At 49.4% G+C, this 13,779-nt stretch overlaps 1 protein-coding gene across 1 annotated transcript in view; it reads right to left on the bottom strand.

Annotated features, from left to right (window-relative positions):
• The window catches only part of RPA1 (replication protein A1), a 258,365-nt gene that overhangs the window by 49,493 nt on the left and 195,093 nt on the right, over positions 1–13,779 (bottom strand). The window lies entirely within an intron of this gene.

Here is a 13,779-nt window from a genome sequence, read left to right as displayed (position 1 = left end):
GAAGATTGCCTTGTACTTTGTACAATATCAGGGGAAATTGGAATTGCTGTATTATAAAGAACATATTGTGAAAAAAAATGGTGTACTCTCCGTCCTCCTGACTGGGGAGGTGGGTCGCACCGCTAATGTTACAGACAAGTTCATTTTCTAATGCAGTGTGCACCTACTCTAGACTTGCTTACTGTGCATGGATGACTAGAAGTACCAATCCCTGCTCCAGGGGACTGCAGAGCGAGCAGCAGGAAACGCATTTAATATACATTGCCCCACCACTGCTGTGTGCCAACCGCGCAGCAGCCACAATCCAGTTTAGTTCACAACTGAACTGCAAACCATGTAGCATATGCACACATGACAAAGTTCCCACAAGACACCTAAAAGTAGAATATGTGTGTGCAGCGTGAACCCTGGGAGGCCCGTTGCAATGCTTTGAGATCCAATGAGTTAATGCACAGTCCATAATGCTTTGGTAACAGGCAGGGGCGGCCTGGCCTATAGCGCAACCAGGAGTGTCCAAAGGGCAGGTCTGAAAGGTCAGTATGTGCTCCGTTGGTTTCGGTTTGTGGGTCTGTTTTATGGTCTGGTTTTTACTGATTTCCCTGACATTACCACACACATTGCCTACAGCAAGCACAAAGGCATGTAGTGTCTCATACCTGCATAATACCTATACAGCTTGTCTTTACAAGTGGAAAAATGTCCAGATTTGCAAATATGTTATATTATGTAGTATGAGTATTATATACACATTTGTAGCTATATGATTCGCTAAGGGGGAGTGGGGGCACTTATTTTGGTGACCAGGCCTATTTTCTGCCCCAGTCTGGCCCTAGTAATAACGGTCATTGGGTTCTGGTGCTAATGGTACCAAGTGTTAATGACTTTCCAAAGCTGCTTATCCTGTCCACGTAATACAGGGGAAGCCCTAGTGACAATGATGTGTGGAACACGCTGGTCTGGTTTATCGATTAGGAACAAAAAAAAAAAGGTACTTTTTGATAGAACAAGGCTCTGGCTTCTGAGCGGCCTCAAACGTGAAGCCACCTCTTTAACTAGAAGTGAAGTGATGACACTACCCAAGTTGATGTCTTATCTTGTGCATATTTATAGAGCGCATGGCTTGGGTATCGCGAGGCTAGAAACGCAACAGATTAGAATACTATGCTTTAGGGAGTTTCAGGGAACTTAGGTGTCAAACAACCACGTTTTTAGCGATTTCCAGAATACCAGTTCATTGTCTGTGATCGGCATGTTGTGAGGAAGCGAGTTCCATAACCTAGCTACATTGCAGCTGAATGAGCGCCCTCCACTTATCACTCATCATATACTTCGGACTGTGGCCAGTCTAGCATTGGCGGATCGAAGGGTTCTGCTCAAGGTGTAAGATGAGACCAGAGGTTGGCTGTTCGAAGGGACTTTGAGTTGAAGTGTCCTATGGGCAATGCACAGGGCCTTGAATTCGAGACTCTGCTCGATCGGAAGCCAATGGAGGGTGGCTAGAGCCTTCCAGGCAGTCATGCCTGGGGATGTTAAACAAGGTTCGGGATGACTTGGTTATGTCCTTGGGTGCTCTCAAGTATAGCGAGTTCCTGTAGTTCAGGCGGGAAAGAATGTGTGCCTGGACCACAAGCCTTCTGGAAAGTAATGAAAGCAGATGTAAGATATTACGAAGTGTTCTGAGAATGCCATAGCAGCTGGCCGAAAGTTTAGTTGCTGGAGCTTCCATTGAAAAATTTGCCCAGCCATACTCCCAGACTTTTAATAACAGTCTTGGGGGCTGAAGGTGTGCCCAGGCAGTCCGGCCGACCTGGCCTCAGAAGGAGGTTGATGTTGTTATCTATTATCATGAGCTCGCTCAGTCTTGCCCCCATTTAATTTTAAAGAAGACAGTTTACAGGAGTATAACCCGTTAACCCAGATGAGACCGGGTAAAGTTTGTAACATACAACAATGTCTCAGCTGGAAATCATTTAATTAGGACAAAGACAAAAAAACGTGTTGTAGATCACAGCAGGAAGGTGATAAAGGAAGGGAGACCACAAAGCGGATGGTAAAAAAAGAGACCTATTATTTGTACGTTACACAGTGACCATTAACACTCGTATGCTTAATTCGTTTGCTGGCGATAGCACGGAGGTATCCTCGTGCAGCCCCCACTCCCACGCTCGCTAATTAGTGAGACGGCTTCCGGATTGACTTCGGCATCTAGAACCACTTTCAAATATTCTCCCCTCCGCAGAGATGCGATTGACACCACGGGGCATCAGTATCCTCCCCCACCCCCTAATTCATTCAATTTAGTTTCATCACGGTTGCCTGACGTTGACCCCCCCCCCCCCCTCCCAAACCCCTGGCAACCATTGCTTCACCAGATCAGGATGGTTGAGTCACTACACGTACCCCTGAGGACTACCTTAATTATTGACCATTGTCCTGATGATGACCTGAAATCAATCAGGTTGAAACGCCGTCGACTACCCAGCTAAAAACATTGGCACTGTTGTGGTCATTTTACCTGTCTTGAATGCTAAATATCTACCGTGTAAAAAAAAAAAAAACCCTCATTTATATTATTTTGGCCACAGTACTATCACTCTGTTCGCAGTTTATGCGGTTATCCTCACCCTTGTGTCACTGCGCCGTTCACTATCACGTGCAGTGCTCACTTTGTGTGTTAATGGTCACTACATCAATCTGTACTGTAGTGCTGTTATAGCTACGTATAAATAATAAGTCTTTACCATCCGCTTTGTGGTCTCCCTTCCTTTATCCCCTTCTCACTGTGATCTACAACACTTTTTTTTGTCTTTGTCCTAATTAAATGATTCCCATTTAATATTAGGCAGGACTTGGCCACCCAACTGAAGTAATTCATCCAAGAGTAAGCCATTTTCAGCCACTTCAACTCTACTCAAAAGAGGCAGGAGAAACCGAACTATCATACAGAAGGAAAACATTACTTACCCTGTAACCATCTGTTCGTAGCATGTAGTACTGTATCTTCACATTCTCTTTATACTTCTGCCATCTAGTGTTGGGCCAGGATGTTTGCAAATTGTTTTTCTTCAAAGATGTCAGTCACAAGATCTGCTGTGACTCCTCCTGTGATCCAGAATGCATCAGCACACTGGTTCCATCTCGGATGGTTTCCCACTCAGCAGTAAAGTAGCGCAAATGGAGCAGAGTGTCAAAGACAGTGTGCTGTGCCTAATAAAAGTGAAAAAATTTAGAGTCAAGAAAACATCTGTAATCATCGCCAACTTCTATGGAGGAGGGCGGGTGGATGTGAATCTACAGCACTACACGCTAAGAACAAATGGTTACTAGGTAAGTAACATTTTTCGCTTGTGCAGCTGTAGATACCCATGCTCTGCAGAGCCTATAAAGCAGTTCCTCTCTGAAACAGTGGCTAGCTAGCAGATGATGCAGAGGTTTGAAAAGGTTTCTTAATACCGCTTGGCCATCTGTAGCTTGTTGACGTGCCATTACGTCTACATTGTTCATGAGAAGGATGTTACCTAAAAAGACTAATATGAATTAAGTAATTGCTATTGGCAAGGCTACCATCCAAGAAAAAAAACTAAGGCACAGAAGAGCATATGCTCAAGCGGAGGTCCCATAAATTGCGCATGGACCACGTTCACACTCCACATCAGTCCAAGAGAGGTCTTTGGAGGAATTCCCCTCTTCCAACCTTCCATGAAAGCTTTAATTATGGCGGCCTTGAGAATAGATGAACGCTGTCTATTTTGCAGATCTGGTGCAACATCAGATAGGTGTAGCAGCATGGAAGTGCAAAGGATACCTGCCATGTAAAGTTGTAATAGGTAGGAAAAAAACCTGAACCGAGCCTGTAAGTTTAGAAATGCAGATGAAAATTAAATCTCTTCAACTGAGCTGCGAAACTGACATGAGTAGTGGGTTTCCTCACCTCTAGTAAAATAGCCATGCTTTACTGAGAGGTTAAGGTAGCCAACCACTAGAAAATCAGGTGCAAAAATGCAAGATTGAGACGAGGTGTCTTGGTTGAACCCGATGCGGAGTAAAAAGGTCGAGTGCGATTGGGAGTTTCTTGTGGGAACTGACATCTTGAGGAGCATGGAGTACCTGGGCTGTCTCACCCAGGTTGGTGCAATGAGAATGAGTCAAGGACACTTGCCTCACTTTCCGCACAACATATGAAGAATGAGGAAAAGAGGTGGAAACGCGTAACCGATATACCCGACCCGTTCAGCTATATTGTGTTGCTCATGTCTGCAAAGCTTCGGCATTTTGTGTTTTCAGGGGTGGCGAGCAAGTCTATTGTTGGAGTTCCCCTGCGTTGGAAGTACTTGAGGAGGATTTGTACGTGGAGTTCCCACTCGTGGGCCTGTAAATGTGTCCTGAACAGCTCCTCAAAATCATTCTCCACTCCCAGTAAATAATCCACTAACAGGTGAATATTGTGGTGACTTGCCTAATGCCAGCTCTTCTGTGCCAGATGAGACCCGGAGTGTGTGTGCCCCATCCACTTCTCGGTGAAGAACATGACTGTCATAATGTCTGTCCTTATAAGTACTGTTTTCCCCTTCAGAAGCAGAAGAAAGGCTTTGAGAGCTAACCTGATGACTAAATGCTGCAGGTGATTGATGCGACAACCCTGGTGCTGTGGAATCCAAGCCTTGAATTGTTACATGGTGGAGGTGAGAAGCCCACCTCACGAAAGATGCATCTGTAGCAAATGTCACTTGCTGAAGGGGTCAAGAGAGGCCCTGCAGAGCCACAGGTTGCCTCTGTTCCACCAATGAAGAAAAGGCTCGGTCCTAGCAGTTACCAACACTAGATCCTTCATATGCCCTTCTGCTAGCATCCACTGCTATGAAGGACCCTCACATAACGGTCGCCTGAGTAACCTGGCATGCGATACAATCGTTATGCACAAACCCATCATTCCCCTCTGTTTCATTAGTGTGGCCAGGGATGGGACGGCGATGTCTGAAAACGAAGCAGCAGCTGGAGGTGGGCCTCCACCCTCTGTGGGGTCTGCTGCGGCTATTCCCTTATTCAGAACTGAGCCCAGAAAGGGCGGAATTTGTTAGGGCTGGAGATGCGGCTTTGCATGAATGGTAAAACCTAGTCTGTGTAGGAGAGACATTGCTAGTTGAAAGTGTGTTAAGCATTATTGTTAGCTGCTGTTCTGTATCAATCAGTCATCTACGTACAGAAACGCATGAATGGCTGCTGAGACCACCTGAAACGTTGTCAAATACCCTTGGGGCAGTAGTAGCCTGAAGGGAAAACCCTTGAACTGATGGTTTTATTCCACTGATCACAAAAGTGGGGATACGGGTAGTGTGCACGGTGTATAGGCACTTGAAATGAGACGTCTTTCAGACTCAGCACTGCCATGAAGTCATCTTGGCATAGTAAGGGGATTACATCTTGCAATGTGACCATGTGGAAGCGATTGGAGGAGATGAACCTGTGGACTGAGGTCAAGGATCAGTCTGTGAACCTTTATTTTGGGGGGCTAAGTACAGAGAGTGCACCCCACGCCATGTTGGTGAAGGGATAGTGGCACCCTTTGCTAGGAGCGCCTGCACTTCCTCCTCCAGGAGATTTGTGTTCTGAACAGGACGAGCCGGTTGATGTCCAGAAGGGGTGCGGGTAATTCGACACAATGGAGAGGACCCACTGACCTGAAGGAATGCTTTCCCACTGTGGCTGTAAATGGCGTATTCATCAGCCAACAGGTGAAGTGCAGTCGAGGGGAGAAGCGTGTGAGAGAAGTTACTGTTTAGTAGAAGAGTATCCCCTTGCAGGGCCACCCCTATCTTTCCCCGCCCGTTCCCCCTGTAGCCCCGCTTCTGAAAGGACTTCCACTGTTGTCATTGCTGATCCGGAGGTCTGTGGCCTGAGCCCCCTCACTTGTTACCTCCACTCACGTATGGCGTACGAAAAGTAGACTTTGGAGTGAGATTTTAGAGCACCTACAGACTTTCATAAGTCTGCATCCTGCTTGATTTTCTTGAGCATCTGATCGACCCTAGGGCTGAACAAATATTCTATCATGAAAAGGTACATTCAGGATGTAGTGTTGCACTTGTGTCCTAAGCCCGCATCCTAAGCCAAGCATGCCTACGAGGAAGGGCACTATTGCTGATCCCTCTGGCTGCTGTATATGCCGTTTCTTTTTCCTTTTTGTCCACGCAGAGGATTTCTGTCCATTTCTAGGACAGAAATGGAATGAAGTGAGTTCCATGAAACGGCTCTAGATGCATTCGAGGAAAACCTTAACCAACTCAAAGGAAAATAGCGAATGGAGGCCACAGTCTGCGGAAGTAGGTTCGACTCCAAAGGTCTACTATGAAGCTTATTGAAAACATTTTCAAAGCACTATCGTTTTTGCCGCTGGAGTGGAACGGAGCTGCAGAACCTGAAAGGGAACAGAAAAAGAAAGCAATCTGGTGCATAAACTGCTTATGCCTCGGAGCAGCGTCCCAGACCTCCGAGCTCGATGGCAGAAGAAAACCATCTGAGGTAGAGCCTATGTGTTGTTGCATTCTGGTTGAAAGGAGGAAACCACAGCAGGTCATGTGACTAAGACTACTTCAAACAAACTGCAAATGTCCGGGCCCAACACTAGATGGCAGGAGTATGCAGGGCATGTGTATCTACAGCCACACACGCTACAAACAGATTGCAAAATAACACAACCATCCAACAAATCATCTGTGGAAGATCAAATACCCACAAAAAAAGAAGGCTACCAAAGGTAAGTATATTTCCCTCAGCACAGAAAGACTCCCAAACTAATCGCTGGTGGTCAGCGGCCGTAGCCATGATTTAAACCAATAACTGTTTAAAACGGCCTTTACTGCTTCTCCAACCTTGCAACCAAGTCAAAGCAGTAATGATATTTTTTTGGGGGGGGCGGCGTATGTACAGACAAGAGCTTGGAAATAATCTAGGACTGGAACAGCTCCCAGGATAACAAACGTGGATGCCAGAATAAGTGCCGATGAGAAGAACAGACGAGTCCTGAGCCAGCTCGTAACATAGGGACATGCACAGGGCAACTCAAAAGGGAACCGTGTGCCTCCAAACTGCCTGCCCCTTCAAGGTGCCCACCCGAGCAGTATATACAATAGCATAGGGCCCTTTTCCGATCTAGCCCGTGCAACTATCCCCGTGCCATGTAGGGATGTAGGTTGGAAAGAAGGCAGGTAGCAACGCCTTTTGAGATTCGCAGCAGAAACAGCACGTCAGGCAAAACGGATAACGTTTCATTTACGGGCACGCTTCTCCTTCCAGAGTTGCTTTCCCGTGATTAGTTTGTGGACATCGCTGCCACCTAGCGGCGAGACGGAGCTTTCCACGATGCATGCATTAGTCATAGGCGACCCGTGCACATCATTGCACCAGCTAATGCCCTCGCAAAATCCCATCACCGAAATAGGAACAAATTGGTGCATTTTTCAAGGCGATCACTGGGGCATCCGCAGGAGGGCCTTGACAATAGAAAAGAGCCTACAGACTAACATTAACAGAGGCTCCATAAGAGTCACTATTATACGCTTCCGTTCTGCCTCTGCCATTCTCTTCTTGTGTGCAGATGCCGCAGCCACTAGGAGGAGGAGGAGGAGGAGGAGAACGGCAGCGCTGGCTCGCTGAGGCCTAGGCGAACAGGCGGCACAGACCGTGCTGGCCACAGCGCCTATCTCTGCTGGGAGCAGGACTGAGGCAAGCGGCAGGAGAATGCGGGGCGCATTCGGCACATTCCAGACCAGTTACCCATTACAATTATCCAAAGTTCCCAAAGTCAGGGGGGCAAGTGGGTGTGAAAAACACGACAGGAGAATAATCTTTGTTCAGGTGAAATTCCAACAGTCCTGTGAAAGGAAGAAAGGGTGGGTCTGCAGAACCACCTATGTGGAGTTTTCTGGAAGGCACTGAGGCCCCAAAGGGATTCAAGCTCGTTTATGCACCTGGCCAGTCTTATGAGCTTGAACACTGCCACACAACAGTGGCTTCCGGCATCCGCTTTCTATGGAGCTGGTTCAGGTCTCAAGGGTCCAGGAGATGACAAGTGCATTAGTCCAGTTCGATGACTCATGATGGCCTCGAGGCGCATGGAAAAAGACCGACCCTAACCCTCGCCCTCCAACCCTAGCCCCTCAATCCCCACCTGCAGTCTGCAAAAAAGAAAATGCCATCACTCACTGGTCACACACGAACTGTACTGTTCATTGCTAGTGCTCAGCAGCAGAGTCTCAGGCATTTATTGTTATACTGGATAGTGGTGGAGGATTTCCTTCCTGCTGCCAAGTGAAAACGTCGTAGAACTCTCATTCCCTCCATGACATGACAGCTGTCCTCGGGCAGTCACAGTAACAGGCATCAGAAGGTCAGACGTGAGCACAGAGGGCACTCCATGATCTTCTGGGGTCCTCAGTATCTACGGGAAGGAAGGAAGGAAAGAAAGGGGAGCAGAGCCAAGGGAAGGAGGAAGAAAATGAAAAAGGAGGACGAACAAGAGAAAGAAATGGAGGAGATTGTAGAGAGCCACCCGGCCTCTGCACAACAAAGTTGCACCTTGTAAAACTCCTCGGGCGGGCTCGCTCAGAGCAAATAAAGGGTCTGGAGACCGCTCGAGTCATCGGCCACACTGTGTAAATCTGTGTGGTGCGTGTTTCTGTCCGCTGCCACAACTAGGCCCTGCAGCACACAAGAGATCTGACCCTCTACAATGGTGACTAGGCCGGTACTCACCCTCGCCCTGCAAGACTACATCTTGGCTGTCCTGCGCAACAGTCTGCGTGAGCCTCATCCTCGACAGGGATCTGCAATCCGGCACAGCATCCCCGGCACCCCGGGCTGCAGTCACCGTGCAGGCGATCCCACCACACCTGTATGACAATAGCCCGCCCGCTGCTCCACGTCTGGCCCCTGCAGTCCCCGCTGCAGTTGCCAGAGACCCCACAGCAGCGTGCCGTCCCCAACCACAACGTCCCTCAGGTGAGGGCTAACAGCCGGCCCGGCTACCACGAGTCCTGCCTGCGGGGGTTGCGGCCTCGCTTTAACCCGGCTCATACCAGCTCCAGTTTTCCCCTCAGTAAACCCTGCCCCGCCCTCCCACAGAGAGGCACACTTGTCTCATCAGCCCCCTGTAGCCAGGAGGTGCAGTGTGGCTCAACGATTGGAGCCTGCCTCCCAGTGAGTGTGAACATCAATCAAAAACAAGCATTGGCATAGCCAATAGGTCTCGCTTTTGGGCCCTTATATGTATTTAGTTATGCTGCACAATATCCTTGGTGCAACAACATTAACTGTTGCACGGCTAAACACTTATAAGGTCCCAAAGGCGAGACCTATTGGCAATGCCAATGCTTGTTTCCTTTTGAATGCTGTGTGGGCGGGCGCTCTTACAGCTAAGGCTACAGTGTAACAACCAGGGTTGCAGACTTTGAATCTGGAGAAGTGGGTTCGAGCCTCGGCGTCGGCCCACCATTCTGTGATTCTTTGCAAATCTTTTGAGCTCTCCGTGCCTACAAACACATGAATGAGTCCACTGTGTGATGTAACTGGTGATCACGTTAAGTGCTCCAATATCTTCGGATCTAGTTCTCAAGATATAAAACTGCCATATATATATTATATATGTATATATGTATAGCGTCAGTATCAAGCTGCCTGACTTTAACATGGGGTTGCCTTCATATGCGCAGTCTAAACTTCACCGTCACTTAGTGTTTCCTGTCTGTTACAGCTGGAGGGGGGGGCCGGAAGTGTCACTAGGGCCAGCATTTTCCAGGCTTTTCTAGTAATTTCTACATGAGGATCTCCCAATTGAAAAAGAAGTGACAGGCTGGGCTGGCAGTGGGAGGAGATAGTGCGGGGAGCAAGATCCGAAAAAAACAAAAGGCAACAAAGCACAGGACGAGTAGGCTTCGACGAAGACACCAAAGCACTCTCTTCTGGACAAACATCCGATGAGCTATTGGGACTGGGAGCAGGCTCCCCAGCTCGCTGGATTGAGCGTGCATCTCAGCAGTACAGAGCGTGCAGGTCCCAGAGGCACTTCGAACAGGCAGGTCCCTGGGGCACGACGATCAGGCACTGCACCTGCTGGTGAAGAGCGGTGTTGAGCCGCAGAAAGAGGTTTGGTTCGGAAACTAGGAAAACTGAATCGGCATGGCCAAGTGGGGCCAGGGAGATCCTCGCTGGATCGTGGAGCAGAGAGCAGATGCCACCAACGTTAACAACTGGCAAGTAGTTACCACATGTATAGATTTTTCTAGGGATAGAGCTCTATATTTTGGTAGAGGCATTGTTTCTAGAACATGCCCACCGAATATTCATTGCATCTTTGTCGTGTACAGTTACATTGATTTATAGGTGTCTCTAATACATGATCTAATTGTCCCTTAAAAGGCACTAAAAATAGATCCTGTAAGGTGACTGCCAAAGGGCCGTGGGAAGAAAATGAAAGTTAGCGGCAGTGAGCAGCCACGAAAGTGATCGTGCGCTGCAAGGGTGCCGCGCGCTATGCGATGTGCGTGCACCATGACGAGAGAGGAAAGCCAGATGGCACCTCTGCTCATCAGTGTGCGCGTAACCGCACGCTCTATGCCACCCAAAAAGCTGTGGTCGGGCTTTTTAAAGCCCACTCACTAAATGTCTCGCCAGAGCAGCGCATGCGCTGGCTCAGGCGAGACCTAAAAATAAAGAGTGGAACAAGGCACTGCCTGAAGAAAAACAAGCATTGAAAATGCAATAGGTCTAGCCTTTGATTAAGTTAAAGCCATTTGCTTTGTTAATGGTATTGTGTAGCAAAGCAAATCGCTTTAACTTAATTAAAGGCGAGACCTATTGCATTTTTAATGCTAGTTTTGTTTTCTGGCAGCCCTGATATGCTTACATTCGGGTGGCTGTAGATGAATGTTAGGAGTCAGGCAGCCGATGTGCAAAGGGAGATAGCAGAAAGATCGGGCTCTTCCTTGTAGTGTCCTTGTGTCTGGGTAGGTAAACCTCGATGGCAGTGTAGATGGAGTAGATGTTGGAGTAGGTGTTATCAGTCAGCGGACCGGGGCGGCGAGGATGGGGGCGAGGGAGGGGCGGAGTAGTAAGGGTCGAGATTGTAAGGTGGGGGGTTTGGGTCAGAGACGGCTGTCCCCCAGAGGCTGCCAAAAACCTGGTCGTTACTCCTTCCCCACTCGCTGAACAGGAAACTCGGACCCCTGCTGTCTACTCCTCCACCTGCTTCGTGCCCTGGCCACTATGGTGCACTTCACCCGTCAGTGGGAGAGCCAGGAGGACTCAGGAGGGCACCCGCCCCCACGCGGTTACACTGGTCCTACAACTGCTGCTCATAACGGGCATACTCCTGCTCGGTGAAGCTGGAGGAAAGCAGAAGCGCCAATGTCTACACAGGCACTGGGCGCAATAACCTGAAAGGCGGTGGAAGGGGGGGGGGGGGGGGGAATGTGCTCCTTAAGATACCTGTGTCACCCCTGACCGCTGCTTTTCACTCACTGCAGCTTGCTGTTGTTGGCTTCGCTCGGTTCACGGCTGTAGAGCTTGCTGGATGGGCTGGCAGACCGGCGTGCTGGATTGCTGGATTAGAGTTCACGGCTCGTGGCTCACAGCTATGGTCGTTTCGGAGCACTGTTTTTTGCGATGTTCGAGGCCCATTTCTCACACCGCCGCACCGCTGCTGCCCCTGCCGACTCGCTCGCTCCGTGCTCTGCTGTGCTCTCTGCTCCAACTCTCTGCTCTCTCGCATCACTGATTTGATATGTTAGAACATTTTCCAGACCTGGTCTCGTGCTTGAGGATTAGGTTTAAAATAAGCAATCTACGGGGGCTGTCACATGCATTAAATAACAGAAACCAAGTTCCAAGCCGTGCGTTTAAGGAGAATGACTGCAGCTTTGAACACCATAGCTGTGTACAGGAAGCGTCCGGCAAGCTACATACAGGAAGTGGCATTTTCGTTATGACAACTAAAGCATCGCAAGATGGCGTCGGACTGTCCACAGTCCCACGGACACGCGCATGCGGTTTGCTTTGGACAAATGGCAAGTGCGGCCATCTTTGTCCATGCAAACGCGTGCATGAAAGCCCTCGGCAGAATGGATTCCAAAAGGTACTCGCAATGGCGAGAGCAGCGCATGCGCTGCTTTAGCCAGGCGAGACCTAAAAAAAAAGGGACACTTAAAGAGTTATCACATAGATTGTCCTGACGGCTGTCCTGGTGTAAAGGCCACAATACTCTCCTCCATCACTCAAGACAGCAGGAGGTAACAGGCAAGATACTGTGGGAGGTTAGTTAGGGACACAGACAACAGCTTCTCAATTTTGGCACGGCCACTCCCCGTCTATCTTTCACTCCAGCCCTATGTGATCACTAGACAGGCTCCCTCATCATGAGCACACTGGCACAAGCCGGCGCAGCCGGCCTGCCAAGAGATGCATCCCCACCACCACAACACCATAGTGACGCCCCTCCAGCCATTCAGTGGGCTCTCCAACTCCAAGACAGAAGCCCCTCTATGGAGGTAATGGATCGGGCACCTCAACCACTACTTCAGAGGCAAACGGGAGACGGACGAGGCCACCAAGAGGTCGCTGCTTATGCACTACGGCGGCAGGGAGTTGTACGATCTGTTTGAGACTCTTCCAGGCACCAGGGACAAGGACGATTTTGATGCCGCAGTGCTTACCAGGCATTTGGACCCCCAGATCAACCTGGACTTGGAGAGTTTCGAATGGCACCAACCCAAACAGTCCGATAATTAATCTGTCCACATCTTCTACGCATGCCTGAGAAAGATCGCGAGCATGTGCACCTTCCACGACCAGAGGGAGGAGATATGGACCCAACTCATCCAAGGGTGTCGGTCGGTCATGCTACATCGGCTAATCCTCAGACAGCCAGGGATATCACTTGACGATATCCTTGTATTTGATCCCAAGAGTTCTCGAGTTTGAGCCGAAGAGATGGAAGCGGTCCTCAACAGGCACCCAGCGCCTTTAGAGCGGCCCATATCAAAGAAGAAAGGGGGGGATGCCATCCAGAAGCGCCACGGCCCTGCTTGCGTGGCTCCGACAATGCCAATGATTGGGCCATGTGGAAACTGATGCTGAACACTCATCTGGACTCTGCTTCGCAAAAGAAAAAATCTGCGCCAGGTGCAGCCAACCAAACCACTTCGTGAAGGTCTGTCGGAGTGGAAGGTTGAAAGCCATCTTTGGGAGGCCACGCAGGATGTTAGCCAACATCAAGCAACTTTCGCTCGAGGATCCACTGGGGCAGGAAGATGTCACCTTGCCAGGTCCTGGATTCAACATGGATGGAGAAGATGTCGAGGTGTCTTTTGCCAGCCGCACCAACCAGTGTCAGCGGCCGCCTCCCATGTGCACCATCGATTAGCGAGCTCCAGTGTAAAAGCACTCATCGACACTGGAGCATCCATGAATGTCAAGGACCCAAAGTAGTATGAGCGCCTCACACCATGCTCCCCGTGTCGCCCACCAAGACGAAGATATACACCTACGGAGGGAATGGAGCCCCTCCTTCTGCAAGAGGTGATTGAAGTGGAGGTAGCCTGCGAGAAGCAATTCACCATGGTCAATTTCATGTTACAGACAGAAAAAAAGGCAAGCTAGTCAGCTGCCACACGGCAGAGGACCTGGGCTGGTGTTCTTCCCCAACCAAATTCACGACTCGCAAGCAGACGCCATCCTGCGCGACTTCCCGCAGTTATTCGAGGGTCTCTGCAAGCTCAAAGACCAGCA

The sequence above is a fragment of the Triturus cristatus genome, chromosome 3_2 (genome assembly GCF_964204655.1).
Source record: "Triturus cristatus chromosome 3_2, aTriCri1.1, whole genome shotgun sequence".
NCBI classification, from domain to species: Eukaryota; Metazoa; Chordata; class Amphibia; order Caudata; family Salamandridae; genus Triturus; species Triturus cristatus.
This window is presented reverse-complemented; position numbering and strand designations above follow the sequence as displayed.